Genomic DNA, 13,682 nt, shown 5'->3' with positions numbered 1-13,682 from the left:
TGAGTAAGGGGCCCACACTTTCCTTGACTTTCTTCTTGTTGCTAACATACCTGAAGAAGCCCTTCTTGTTACTCGTAACATCTTTCGCTAGCTGCAACTCTAGGTGTGATTTGGCCTTCCTGATTTCACTCCTGCATACCTAAGCAATATTTTTATACTCCTCCCTGGTCATTTGTCCAATCTTCCACTACTTGTAAGCTTATTTTTTGTGTTTAAGATCAGCAAGGATTTCCCTGTTAAGCCAAGCTGTCGCCTGCCATATTTACTATTCTTTCTACACATTGGGATGGTTTGTCCCTGTAACCTCAATAAGGATTCTTTAAAATACAGCCAGCTCTCCTGGACTCCTTTCCCCCGCATGTTAGTTATCCTCCCAGGGAATCCTGACCATCAGTTCCCTGAGGGGGTCAAAGTCTGCTTTTGTGAAGTCCAGGGTCCGTATTCTGCTGCTCTCCTTTCTTCCTTGTGTCAGGATCCTGAACTCGACCATCTCATGGTCACTGCCTCCCAGATTCCCATCCACTTTTGCTTCCCCTACTAATTGTTCCCGGTTTGTGAGCAGCAGGTCAAGAAGAGCTCTGCCCCTAATTGGTTCCTCCAGCACTTGCACCAGGAAATTGTTCCCTATACTTTCCAAAAACTTCCTGGATTGTCTGTGCACCGCTGTATTGCTCTCCCAGTAGATATCAGGGTGATTGAAGTCTCCCATGAGAACCAGGGCCTGCAATCTAGTAATTTCCGTTAGTTGCCGGAAGAAAGCGTCGTCCACCTCATCCCCCTGGTCCGGTGGTCTATAGCAGACTCCCACCACGACATCACCCTTGTTGCTCACACTTCTAAACTTAGTCCAGAGACTCTCAGGTTTTTCTGCAGTTTCATACCGGAGCTCTGAGCAATCATACTGCTCTCTTACATACAGTGCAACTCCCCCACCTCCTCTGCTCTGCCTGTCCTTCATGAACAGTTTATATCCATCCATGACAGTACTCCAGTCATGTGAGTTATCCCACCAAGTCTCTGTTATTCCAATCATATTATAATTCCTTGACTGTGCCAGGACTTCCAGTTCTCCCTGCTTGTTTCCCAGGCTTCTTGCATTTGTGTACAGGCACCTAAGATAACACCCTGATCGTCCTGCTTTCTCAGTACGAGGCAGGAGCCCTCCCGTCTTGTGCTCTCCTGCTCGTGCTTCCTCCTGGTATCCTACTTCCCCTCTTACCTCAGGGCTTTGGTCTCCTTTCCCCGGTGAACCTAGTTTAAAGACCTCCTCACTAGGTTAGCCAGCCAGCTTGCGAAGATGCTCTTCCCTCTCTTCGTTAGGTGGAGCCCCTCTCTGCCTCGCACTCCTCCTTCTTGGAACACCATCGCATGGTCAAAGAATCCAAAGCCTTCTCTCCGACACCACCTGCATAGCCATTCATTGACTTCCATGATTTGACGGTCTCTACCCGGTCCTTTTCCTTCTGAAGGAGGATGGACAAGAACACCACTTGCGCCTCCAACTCCTTTATCCTTCTTCCCAGATACTTTATTGGAAAGAATTTTCCAGGCTATTCAGTTAATTGTATTATCCAGTCCTGTGCCCAATTTTTTACATTTCATTTTTTTCTTTGATGATAGTCTGAAAGTTTTTGCCTACTTTTAACTGGAGTCCACTCCAGACAGTGTAAAGACCTGATAGAAAAAGGAAATAAACATATTTATTTTGCAAGTATCTCATTTACTAATTTCAGAGCAATGTTAAAATTGATATTAGATTAATCAAGAGGCTGCCATCTAAGTGTTTGTTTTCAAGGCAAATTGAAAAGTGGGTGCCTTTTTCCCCCCAAAACATCTATTTGCAATACAGTTTTTATGGCATATTTATATTTTGTAGTGCTCAAACTTGATACCAGATGGGTTTAGAAAATTATAGCAACACTCATTTTACTGCGTGGATCACTTTATAACTGGTGTCATGGATTAATCTCCATTTAATACATTAAATATGAAGGAAACGCTCAATACCAGACTTGTAAATTATAAAAGCCTGATGGCTAGTAGCTCTTGGTATTTACAAATGTTGCTGTAGCTTTAAAGTGTGGCTTTTGAAAATGATTAAAAAAGCAAAATCTTACACTGAAGTGTTTCAAGAAAGATGAAGCTTTAGCAGACAATGTAGTTTCATAGCAGTGGTGGGCAACCTGCGGCCCGCGGGTTGTACGTAGCCCATCAGGGTAATCCTCTGGCATGCCGTGAGACAGTGTTTACATTGACCGTCCGTGGGCACGGCTGCCCGCAGCTCCCAGTGGCTGCGGTTTGCTGTTCCTGGCCAATGGGAGCTGCGGGAAGCTCCACCCCTCCCCTATTTACCCCCTGTATGTCATCCAGTCAGATTGTCATATCTAATATGTAATATTTACATTATTCAAAATTCCTACACAGGAACCTGTAGAAGTCCTTTGCAGTTCTGCTGGGTTGTACCAGAGTGATGGAGGCTGTTAGAGCGCTCCATGGGCCACTTTTCTAATTACCCAGATAGGGTACAGATGGAAACAAGTGCCGACACCTTGGCTCATTTGTACATCTTCAGCAAGCCAAAATAGGTTTGTCACTTCTTGTGCCAAGGCATGATGTTCTTGCAGGCTTCTTGACAAGCCAGAATGTCACATTTCCCATTTTTCTGTTTTACTAATACGTTGTTATGAAGTAAGCACATGATTTTAGATGAGTAGAACCTTTGTCTCTTCAGAAGTAACTTTCAGTATACTTCGCTGAATGTATTAAAATGGGGAGGTCAACAGACATTCAGTGAGCTTCATTTGCACCTCTTTGAAGTGCATTAAACAGCTGGAGCAGTGTTTCTTTTCATTTTAGAAAGTAGTGTAAAAAGCCAAAGGAGCAGTGTTTTGTGGTTTTTTTATCACTGTTCTCAGATTTTAATAGAACTTTCTGATTTAAATATAGCATTGTCAAATTTGTATCTCCTCTTATCAGTCAAACTGAATACAAATCCTGCAAAGTAGAGGTATTCAGTTTTTAGCTATGAAGGGTATGTATGTTATTTTTTGTAAATTCTGTTGTGTCGACTGGGTTTATTTCTGTGAAACTGAACTTACCAGGAGGCTGCGTTTGTCTTCCGTAAATGTGACTTGTATTTGATAAATGGCACACAGTCCCTTAACACTTGTTTTTCAAAGCTAACTTGGCTTTTTAAAACTTTTTTCAAATTCTCATCTTTCAACTGATTTTTAAAGCCATTTATATTAGTTCCTCTTTTAAAAGTGTTTGACTCTATTTCTGGAAAAAGATAAAGTATTAATGCATACATGCTAATTCATGTACATTTGTATAATGTTAATTTCCCCCATATTTTCAGTAAATTTGTAGAAGAGATCATGGATAGTGTAAAACACCAGTGTTTGCTGTCAAACTAGTTATTCTTTTACCAACTTCTGGTATGTACATGAAAACCAGATCCTAGAACACTAACCTGCTAATTCTCAAATATTAGAATCTCCATTAAACAATAACTAAGGTAAGATTTTGGCATGGATATTTGTAGTAAAAGTCATGGACAGGATGCTGGCAATAAACAATAAATCACGGAAATGTACACACAGTAATGCAGTCTTCGCTACATTAGTACTGAAGCCCTGCAGCCAAAGCCCGAGCCCTGCCCCCTGGGCAGAATTATTGGAATTTTCAAGAAGTCGTGGAGGTCTTGTAAAATCACGGACTCCTTGACAGATTCGTAGCCTTAACAATAACTAATGTGTGTTAATTTAGTAAAATAACAACACATGATAGAATGCTGACAGTTATAGGGTAATTACGGTATATTTTTTACTTTGTGGAATGATTGGGGTAAATCATAAGATCATATATTTTCTTCTTTGGTGTACGTACGCACACTTAATTTGCATCTTTTGAGGCTTTCAGTAATTACTCACCTTAGGGAAATTAAATGTATTGGAACAGCATGATTCACGCTGCTATGGTAAGAGTTGTCAGACTTGCTGTTGTGAAACACTAGTTCCTTATTTTCAAGCGTTTGTAGAGTGGCTGTTAAAATTTGCTGACGTGCAAGTGGCCACAGATTTCAGTGTAGGATTTTTTTTTTTAAAATGAGAAGAAAAATATATTGGTCTGTTGTTTCAGTGAAATAGAAGATTTATTTCTAGAACACTTGCACTTCTAACTCACACTTGTGTTTAAATCCCTTCACTATAGAAACATAATTTACAGGAATGGATTTGGAGGGAGGGAGACAAAATGTGAAAGGCAAAATGAGCCTCCCTGTTTTAAGCCTAGGTCATCCTTTGATCAAAGAAAGGGGAAATGCAGCTGCATAAACTGGTAAGGAGATGCCTTCATGTGTGGACTTTGTCTTGGACTCTGTATTTCTTTCCATCATTGGGTGCTGTTACTTTTCTTTCCTGGGTTGGTCTGTTTTTATTGCTTGCTGGGCAACACAGTAGTGTTTCTACCCTAATGGCTGTAAAAGGTGGTGACGATGGTCTTAAATAAATGTTTGTTTCTGCAAAATGTGGTTTTCTTGTATGCATGCTTGTACTGCCTTTTTATTTATTTTTTTTTGTAGTTTGAGGTTTCTCTATATGTGTTTTGTAGTAATGGTTTCGTTTCTGCATAGCTCACAATTGGCTTGCTGATGAAGTCCTTACGCAAACTAAATTTCCACTGAACTCGATGACAGTTCATAATGTGAATAAGGATTTAAGGATTGGGCCCATTGTCTATATCACAGAGAGATGTAGTCCTGGAGAGACTCCTTCACAGAGTGAATTATAGCTCAGCTGTTGGCATTATTTCTGTGCTTTTGGTAGCAGTTTCTAATAATAGAATTGCTTGGAATTGTTTGATCACTTCAGTTCTCTGAGGAGTACTCTCAATTTTAGGGACTTATTCACTTTGGGGAGATTTTTAAGACTAGAAAGTGATAATATCAAGCCAAATTCAGGGCTTTCTAAGAATTTTCTATTTCTGTTCTCTCATTTTTTTAAAAAGCAGATGCTATACTTACTGTCTTTTTTTATGACTGGCTTCTGTCCTCCCCCTTCCACTGCTAGACTCATATGGCTCCTGCTGTATAACTCTTAATTTTAAGGTTTCAGCGTAACAGCCGTGTTAGTCTGTATTCGCAAAAAGAAAAGGAGTACTTGTGGATGTATCCGGTGAAGTGAGCTGTAGCTCACGAAAGCTTATGCTCAAATAAATTGGTTCGTCTCTAAGGTGCCACAAGTACTCCTTTTCTTAATTTTAAGTGAACTGTTACTCATTATATACACATCTACAGTTCAGGGGCGGCGAGTTATATACACTCATGGTGCCCGGGCTCCAACAGTATTCAGGGCCTGGGGGCCTGGCTCCACCAATGTTTGGGGCTGGGTCTCTCCCCCAGCCCCAGAGCCAGCAGCTCACGCTGACTCTGCGGCTCCCCGCATCAACTGCTGCTGCAGGGTCCTAGTGCTCCCCATTCACTAATGGCTGGGCAGGTTGCCCTTTCGCCCTAGCCCTGAGCCTCTCCAATGCCCCAAATCCCTCAGCCCCAGACAGAGCCCTCATCCCCCCACACCCTAATCCTCCGTCCCAGCCCTAAGCCCCTCCCAAACCCCTCATCCCCAGCCCCAGCCAGAGCCCTTATCCCCCCGCACCCTAATCCTCTGCCCGCCCTGAGCCCCCTCCCACACCCCAAACCTCTCATCCTCAGCCCTACAGCCCTCACCCCTGCACCCCCTCCTATCCCCAAACTCCCTCCCAGAGCCTGCATCCCTCACCCCTTCTACACCCCTAGCCCAGAGCCTGCACCCAAACACCATCCCAGAGCCTGCACCCCTCATCCCCTCCTGCACCCCCACCCCCTGCCCCAGCCCGGAGCCTGCACCCAGCACCCAAACTCCATCCCAGAGCCTGCACCCCAGACCCACTCATCCACTCCTGCACCCCCACCCCCTGCCCCAGCCCGGAGCCTACACCCAGCACCCAAACTCCATCCCAAAGCCTGCATCCCAGACCCCCTCCCCCACCCAAACTCCCTCCCAGAGCCTTAGGCAGGTGAGGTGCGGGTTCTGGGCACCACCAAAATTTCTACAAACCTGCCACCCCTGCTACAGTTGGCCTTTGTTGAAAGCTGGACATGTAATCAGGAGGGCATAACAGAGAGGGAGCCTCAGACAAGTCCTCAGCTTGTAAACAGGACTGGCTGATGCTATACATTTTGGGGATAAAAAACCCCCATTAACTGTAACTTTATCATGCAGATTAGAAATAAAACATTTTAAATTACAGTGAGTGCTAAATTCTTTCCTCAGTCCAAATCAATGCAACTCAATTCCATGGGTATAATAAGTGAGGGCTGTATTTGGACTAATGTTGTTGCGGCTTTTTATAAAAATATTATCGTTTAACATTTATATTGTGATAGTGCCTAAGATCCCAAGTCATAGACCAGGACCCCATTGTGCAAGGACTGTACAAACACCTAATAAAAAGACAGTCCCTGCATGAAAGGTTACAGTCTCTGTAAATTACAGTCTGTGTAAATTACTTTTTAATTATATTACATTACATTAAATGTATGTAAATCATAGGAGTAAAAATTAAGGACTTACTGTGTGTAAGTAATAAAAGCAATTAAGAACATCCTATAAGTTACTTAAAGGGGTTCACTCAAAATAACCAAAACTTTTGTCCTTGTGGAAGTGGGAAGGAGCTATCTGCACATTGCAAACCCACCCTCACCATTTGCAGGAGTGGCTCCACAGGGGTTTGGGATGGAGATGTAAGGGGGACTGGAGAAAGAAAATGACTGCACTCTTCAGCACAATCTGCTGTGTGCTTCTCACTCACCACCATTCTGGCTTTCCACAAGAAATCTGAGGATATCAGTGCAGTTCAGAGCTATATTAGCTCCTTCTGGGTCTCTCTTGTGGCTGCTACTGAACAGTTGCAGGGGGATTCAGCCAGTGACAATACAGCTTTTGCTGTTGCCAGGATAAATAGGAAGTGTAGCAGTATTCATGCAGGAGCCGTCCAGGTGGATGACCCCCAACTACAGATCTGAAAGATTCTTGTCCCTTGTTGATTTGTGAGTTTGGAGGACAGTGAACTCTAAACTCTGTAGACCCCAAACTTATCTCCTTGATGAGATGCTGTTCAGTAGACTCCAGGAAGAGAACATCTAAGTAAATACGTATACCTGCGCATGCAGCATCCCAGATATACTATCTTTTCCTTTTCCTCTTTGTGTAGAAAGCCCTTTTTGGCTTTAACCAACTCAAGTTTGAAATGCAATTAAAAGGTGAGTCTGAAGGAACTTTGTGTTCCCAAGTGTTAGCCAACTTATATTGCTGATTTAAAATAATCACTGAAATATTGTGCTATGTTCTTATTTTACAAATAGATGTACTGTGGATAATTTGTCGTCTATTACTGAGTATCCTAAAAGTCCTGTGTAATTTGAGTAAATGGTGGACTTAGCTTCTGCAAAGGGAACATACCAACTGTAACCTGCACATGGAATAGGATTGTAACGCTAACTGTGGCAAATATGATGTGTGGGGGACCGAATGTGGTATAAGCAATCAACTCTAAAATGTGCCAACATCTAATTGGGCAGAAAAGCATTTAGGGAAAGGTAGCTTTTGCCCTAAGATCAGGAAATGGCTCTCAGAATCAGGTGGGTCAGGCTTGGAAGCTTTGACAGCAGCTGATCTAGTAGAATATAAACTCTGAATGAAAACCTCTGCAGAGTCAGCAAAGTGGGGCTATGCAAGCAGGCGACTTAACGCCTAGGTTCTTTTTATATCATGGATTCTTTGTGAAAGATAAGGAGAGCTTTAGAAATCAACTGGCAGAGTTGGTGGTTATGGTTAGGATTAACATCTTGTTAGTGGTCGGTGGTGAGTTAAACTGTCAGATTGGTGAAGGGAGCCTAGTTAAAAGAATGGTGGGTAAATTTGGCTTTGGTAAAAAGTGCAGAAGGAGAGAAGTATGGTGTTTTGTGTAAAACGTTTTCAGTGGTGAATAAAATGGTTTGAAAAGGAGAATCCCATATGGTTACATACTACAGTGAAAAAAGTAAAGCCCAGGTGGATTATACTTTGATAGGAAGAGAATATATGAAAATGGTGTAAGATTTAAAGGTTATACTGAGTGAATATGTGGAAGAAGAACATAAGGTATTAATAGCTAAAATCTGGCTGCAACCTGAGAAAACAGGAAAGAGATGAAATTGAGGAAGAAATTGTGCTGGTGATTATGTGGGGGGGTGGGGGGTAAGAGTTCTGCCAAAAAGTCAAGGAAGGTTTTCATGTGTGAAGACAGTGGAGGAAGAATGGAGGGAGTTTAAAGCATATTTTTTTAAGACAGTGGAGGTAACGTGGCAGAACAAGTGGTAAGACAGGATGCTTTCAAAGAGCAAGCTGGTGATAGAATTCTGATGTTCAAGAGAAGCTAAAAAAAGAATTATACAGAGTTTAAGAAGCAGGTCATGATAATCAGACAAGCAAAAATGCATACAAACTGGCAAAAAAAAAAAGGAGGCTAAAAAGGCAGTTGCTAATCAAGATTGGAGACTAAATAGGAATAATACAGAAAGCGGAATGAAGATGATGGAAAGAAATTGTTTTTTGGATTGGCAAAAAAGAGGTACAGTGAAACACAAGATATGATGGAAATCTTTGTGTGAAGGGTGGGAACTGTGTGATGACTAACCCTAAAGAGATGGAAGAGGTATGGAAAAAATATTTCTTAAGGCTGTTAAATGAGAAGAGACAGTTGCAAGTGCAAGCATTGCCAACAATTATAGGGAAGTCTCAAATGCTGTCAACCTCTGTAGGTGGAAGAAGCACTGAATAAGATGAAGATTGGCAAAGCAACAGGTGGAGATGAGATAACTGTTGATATGATCAAGGCAGATGGAAGTACTGGAGTAAAGTGGCTTCATAGATTACTGTATATTTGCTGGAATCCAGTTTGAATGCCAGGTGACTGGAGAACAGGATTGATTGTGCCTCTTTGGAAGGGCAAGGGTGATGCAAATGATCCAAACATCACCCTGGGGCATCATCCTGTTAAGTCACCCTCTCAAATGTCTTTGAGAGAGTTTTGGAGGCAAAGTTGAGGTACAAGGTGGAAGAAAATATAGGTGAGGGGCATCATGGCTTTAAGAAGGGGAAGGAGTAGGAAAGATGCAATATTTGCAATGAGACACATGCTTGAAAGAATTATAAATAGAGGCTGTGACATTGTGTGGAATATGAGTGACCATTTATAATATTATTGATGCCAGTATTACAAAATTGCAGTGAATTTTACAAGATATGCCATGTAAAGTATCAGTGAAAGTTAAAAATATAAAATTTGGTAAGTACGATAATTTTGTTTACATGTCTGTATCATCTCTGTATTGTGAGATATAAATATGTATGATCTATTTGTATCTGAAACTCCTGCTGTGTTTCTGGTGACACCATCAGACAGATTGCATCAGCACTATCCAGCCTGCTTAATGGCCCACCAAAGGCAATCAGCTGTACAATGAGCCCATTGAGAGAAGGCAGGGGCTATGCCTATGAGTCAGCGGGACATGCCTGTGAACAGGGGACTCCCAAGTACTTTTCCATGCCCATGTTTTGTGAGCTTGTGTTTGGGACAAAGAACATACAATCCACATGGTAAAGGATATAAAAAGCAGCTGTATCTTCTCCATTTTGTCTTCAATCCTGCTTCTCACCTCTGGAGTAACTTCTCTACAAACTAAAGCTTTAAAGAAAGAGAACTGATAGACCCTTCCAAGCTTTGGATATGTTCCAGAGGGACTTTACAAGCCAGCAAACTCACCAGTGCTGCTAAGAACCTGAGATATGGACTCTGAAGTCATATGTATGTATCTGGTTGCTTTGACCATTTAACAGCTCTCTTCTCTTTCTTTTCTTTTATAATAAAACCTTTAGTTTTAGATACTAAAGGATTGGCTGGCAGCATGGTATTTTGAGTAAGATCCAAACTAGTATCGATCTGGTAATATGGCTGGCCCTTTGGGGATCAGAAAAACATTTTGTATAGTGAATAGAATTTTAAATAACTTCTCACTTTATTGGGCCTATTTGCTGGTTGGGAGCCAGAGGCTGGGATGCAATAAAGGGGGCTGTGTGATTTCTCTTTTTTAGCTTCTTGATAACCAGTGCAGGGGATCAGGAACACAGTTTGTGACTGGTTGGTGAATGTAACGACAGTGTTAGCCACCAGTTTTGGGAGAATCTGTGCTTCTTTTTGCAGGGTGTCTAAACCATAGTGTTTTCATTGTGGGCTACCATAGGCACCTTGGATCACAGAGGGCATAACTGTTATGTAGCATTTATTGATCTTGAGAAAGTATATCACTTAGTTCCATGAGAGTGGATGTTTGGAGTATTGAGATGGTTGGCAGGGGGACTTCAAGAAGTGGAGATGATAGAGGAGCTGTATTGCTGGTCAAGAGTTAATGTAGTAAGAATGCATGTTGTTTTGAGCTGACCGTGGGATTGAGACAAGGCAGTCTGCTGAGTCCATTTCTCTTAATCAAAGATATGGAGTTAATTAGCAGGAGAACCAAGCGGGAGATGGAGAAATGCTGATGATCTGGCCCATTTTGACCGCAAAATGGAATTGGTAAATATGGTATCAGAATGGGTCTGTGTTTGAAGACCATGGTTTAAAGATAAACACAAAGAAAACTGAAGTTATGCAGTTTGGGAAGGTGAAAGAAGATCTCTTGATTGAGAATTCAGGAGATGCTGAATTATGAGAGAGAATTTGTGTTCTTTGAAAGTACACTTAGTGTAATTGGAAAGAGATATCTGTAGAATTGAAAAGAAGAACCCAGTGTGCATAGGCAGCCATGAAAAAAGGGGCAGGAGTACTGTGGGACAAGCAATAGAGTAACAAACTGAAAGGAGAAGTGTATGTTGCACGTGTTTGTCCCTGCCTCTTTTGTGGTTTGGAAACAGTGGGTCTTGCGGAGATGGAAGAAAAAGATACTGGTAGTAGAAAATAATATACTAAAGAGAATGGCAGGAAAGTGGAGGGTAGACAGTGTGTTCATGGAAGGAATTAAAGAAGATGAACTTGGGACCCTCAGTGATAGGCTGGCGAACACACATTTGAGATGGGCTTGAATATACAATAAGAATGGGAGAAGAATGACCAGCAGAGAAAGCATGGGAGGAAGAAGGCAGAAAGAAAAGGTGTGAAAGACCAAAGATACAATGGAAAGAGAAGGACTGGAACTCCAAGATATCAGAACTAGTGCCATGGACTGGAAGGAGTGGTGAAGAATTGTGGACACCACCTACCCTCTGTAAAAGGGAAAAGGATTTGAGAAGTGAAATGAAGGGTAATGAGTATCATATTAAATTTTGGGATGCTGTAGCATCAGATTAGAATAGCAAAACAAGTAGCAGAAAAGGCAGTGGGCTAAATTCATCTTTGGTTCCTCTTCATTGACTAAAATGAGTTACACAATTTGCTGAGGGATGAATTTGGCCCAGGATTTTAAATATAATGACTGAAAATCGGAATGTTTTAGTGAAGGGCAGTGATATGATTTGGATTATCACACCTGTTCAGGGGCTTATCTTGCAGACAATAAGCATTTGTTCATTTTAGCGGGACCTGTTTGCTACAGAGAACAGTAAGGGCAAACATATGAAACTTACTCCTTTGACAGGCCATGCCAGGTTTATTTGTATACATAATGACCTGTGCTTAACTTTTGAATTGCTTGCAATGCAACACCAGTACTGTGACTTATTTGGTTTTGTTTTGTATTTTACTCTGGGCCAGATGTGTGTTTAGATGTACCTTTTTTTTCTTGAGCAATCTAAATTATGTGAAATTTTTATGTATTAATGTATCTAAAAAGCCCATAAAACTGAGGCTGTTTGTTGATCACGTGAAATTCCATGCTTTCCGTACACTAAATATTGTTGTATGTCTTTCCATTCAGGCCTAGCGCTAGGCATTAGGGATAATTTGAAGGTTTACACATTTCTGTAAATCCTAAGAAGAAATATATAAAGTGCAATACAGTCTGTTTATTTTTAACTTAGTTGCAAGATTTTCCTGTCCTCTTGCACTAAAGACATGATGATACGCTCCTTTTTGATATCCAGAATATTTCATATTCTGCCTTGTAATTGTCCTGGCAGTTGCTTCTTGCACTAAAAAAATCATCTTTTCTCCTATAAGCGAATATTTCCTTGTGGAACTATCTGCATAGAATGATGGATAGAAGGGCAGTTAGAACTTTGTGCTGCTTTATTGGTCTGTGCTTAGTATATTTCCAGGGTTGTGATTGAATGGGCAAGTGGGGTTCACTTGAATGACCAGCTGTTAGGCTTGCTTCCAAGCAGAAGCAGTTGTTTCTGTCCAGGAACCACATTGCTAGACGATCATTGCCTAACGTGCCATTAGTATGGCCACCAGTGCCATGGGTTTTTCTTTGAGTGCTTGCTCATGTCGATTCCATTCTAGGTGTCTGCGCGCTGGGCCAGCTGTGGTGCTCTCTGGAGTGCTGTGTTCATGCCGTGGTAGATCAAGCGCTGGCAGCCCTATGCCTTCTCAGTTCCTTCTTACTGCCAGTGGTGGTCAGTCGGAGCGCCTTTCTTGCTTAGCAAGTTAGCAGTTGTCTACCATTCTGAACTTCGTGCCTTAAAGCCGTTATAAATAGTTTGCTTTTGCTAGTCTTAAGTAATTGTTAAGTAGTTGTTAGTAGTTAGGGTGAGAGTGGGACTTTGCCCCAGGTGGGGCATGCTCCAGTCTTCCGGGTTCAGGCCCTGCTCAGACTGCAGCCTATACCTGTGAGTGACCTCCAAGGTAGCTGCCTTAAGTGACTGGGGGAGTCACACGTTAAGGAGCAGTGCTGGATCTACAAAAACTTTTGGCCCTGCACTCAGAAGGAGCAGGACACTCCTGATGGAGTCTGCCCTCCACCTGGCTTCCAAGCCGTCCAGGCAGGTCGCGCCGAGAGTCTTAGAGCTCTGCCAGCACCTGACTCCTTCTGGCACCGTTCGGCATGCTGGTGCTGAAGAAGAAGGCCAAGTGCTCCCCAGCACTGAGCCTGCCCACCAGACTGCTCCGGAGCCACGCGATTGGGCCTCCCTGGTTGGGGCGCCCAGCCCCCTTAAAGGTCTGCCACTGACTCCTGGGAGCGGTGTGGGACCTGCACTCCTGCCTGCACCGTCATCATTTCAGGCTCCCTCAGTGCAGAGAGAGCACAGGTCTCCTTCTGCTCTGATGATGAGCCCAGTGCCGTAGGACCCAGCAAAGGCTCCTCAAGAGGGCAAGCCCCGCCGTTAAGACCCTTCAGGGCACAGGGGAACAATGCTGGTCATTGGACAGAAGGTGTCGATCTTCCCTGCTGCATTGGGAATCCTGGGGCCTATCCCAATTGCATTGCCAGTCATCCAGACGAACTTCCAGATCCCCAGAGTGCTACTCTCTGGTACCAGAGGAACAGCCGTGTTAGTCTGTATTCGCAAAAAGAAAAGGAGTACTTGTGGCACCTTAGAGACTAACCAATTTATTTGAGCATGAGCTTTCGTGAGCTACAGCTCACTTCATCAGATGCATACCGTGGAAACTGCAGCAGACTTTATATACACACAGAGAATATGAAACAATACCTCCTCCCACCCCAC

General features: G+C 42.6%; 1 protein-coding gene across 2 annotated transcripts in view; it reads left to right on the top strand.

Annotated features, from left to right (window-relative positions):
* The window catches only part of MED13L (mediator complex subunit 13L), a 452,622-nt gene that overhangs the window by 126,777 nt on the left and 312,163 nt on the right, over positions 1 to 13,682 (top strand). The window lies entirely within an intron of this gene.

This window comes from Caretta caretta, chromosome 15 (assembly GCF_965140235.1).
Source record: "Caretta caretta isolate rCarCar2 chromosome 15, rCarCar1.hap1, whole genome shotgun sequence".
Taxonomy (NCBI): domain Eukaryota; kingdom Metazoa; phylum Chordata; order Testudines; family Cheloniidae; genus Caretta; species Caretta caretta.
This window is presented reverse-complemented; position numbering and strand designations above follow the sequence as displayed.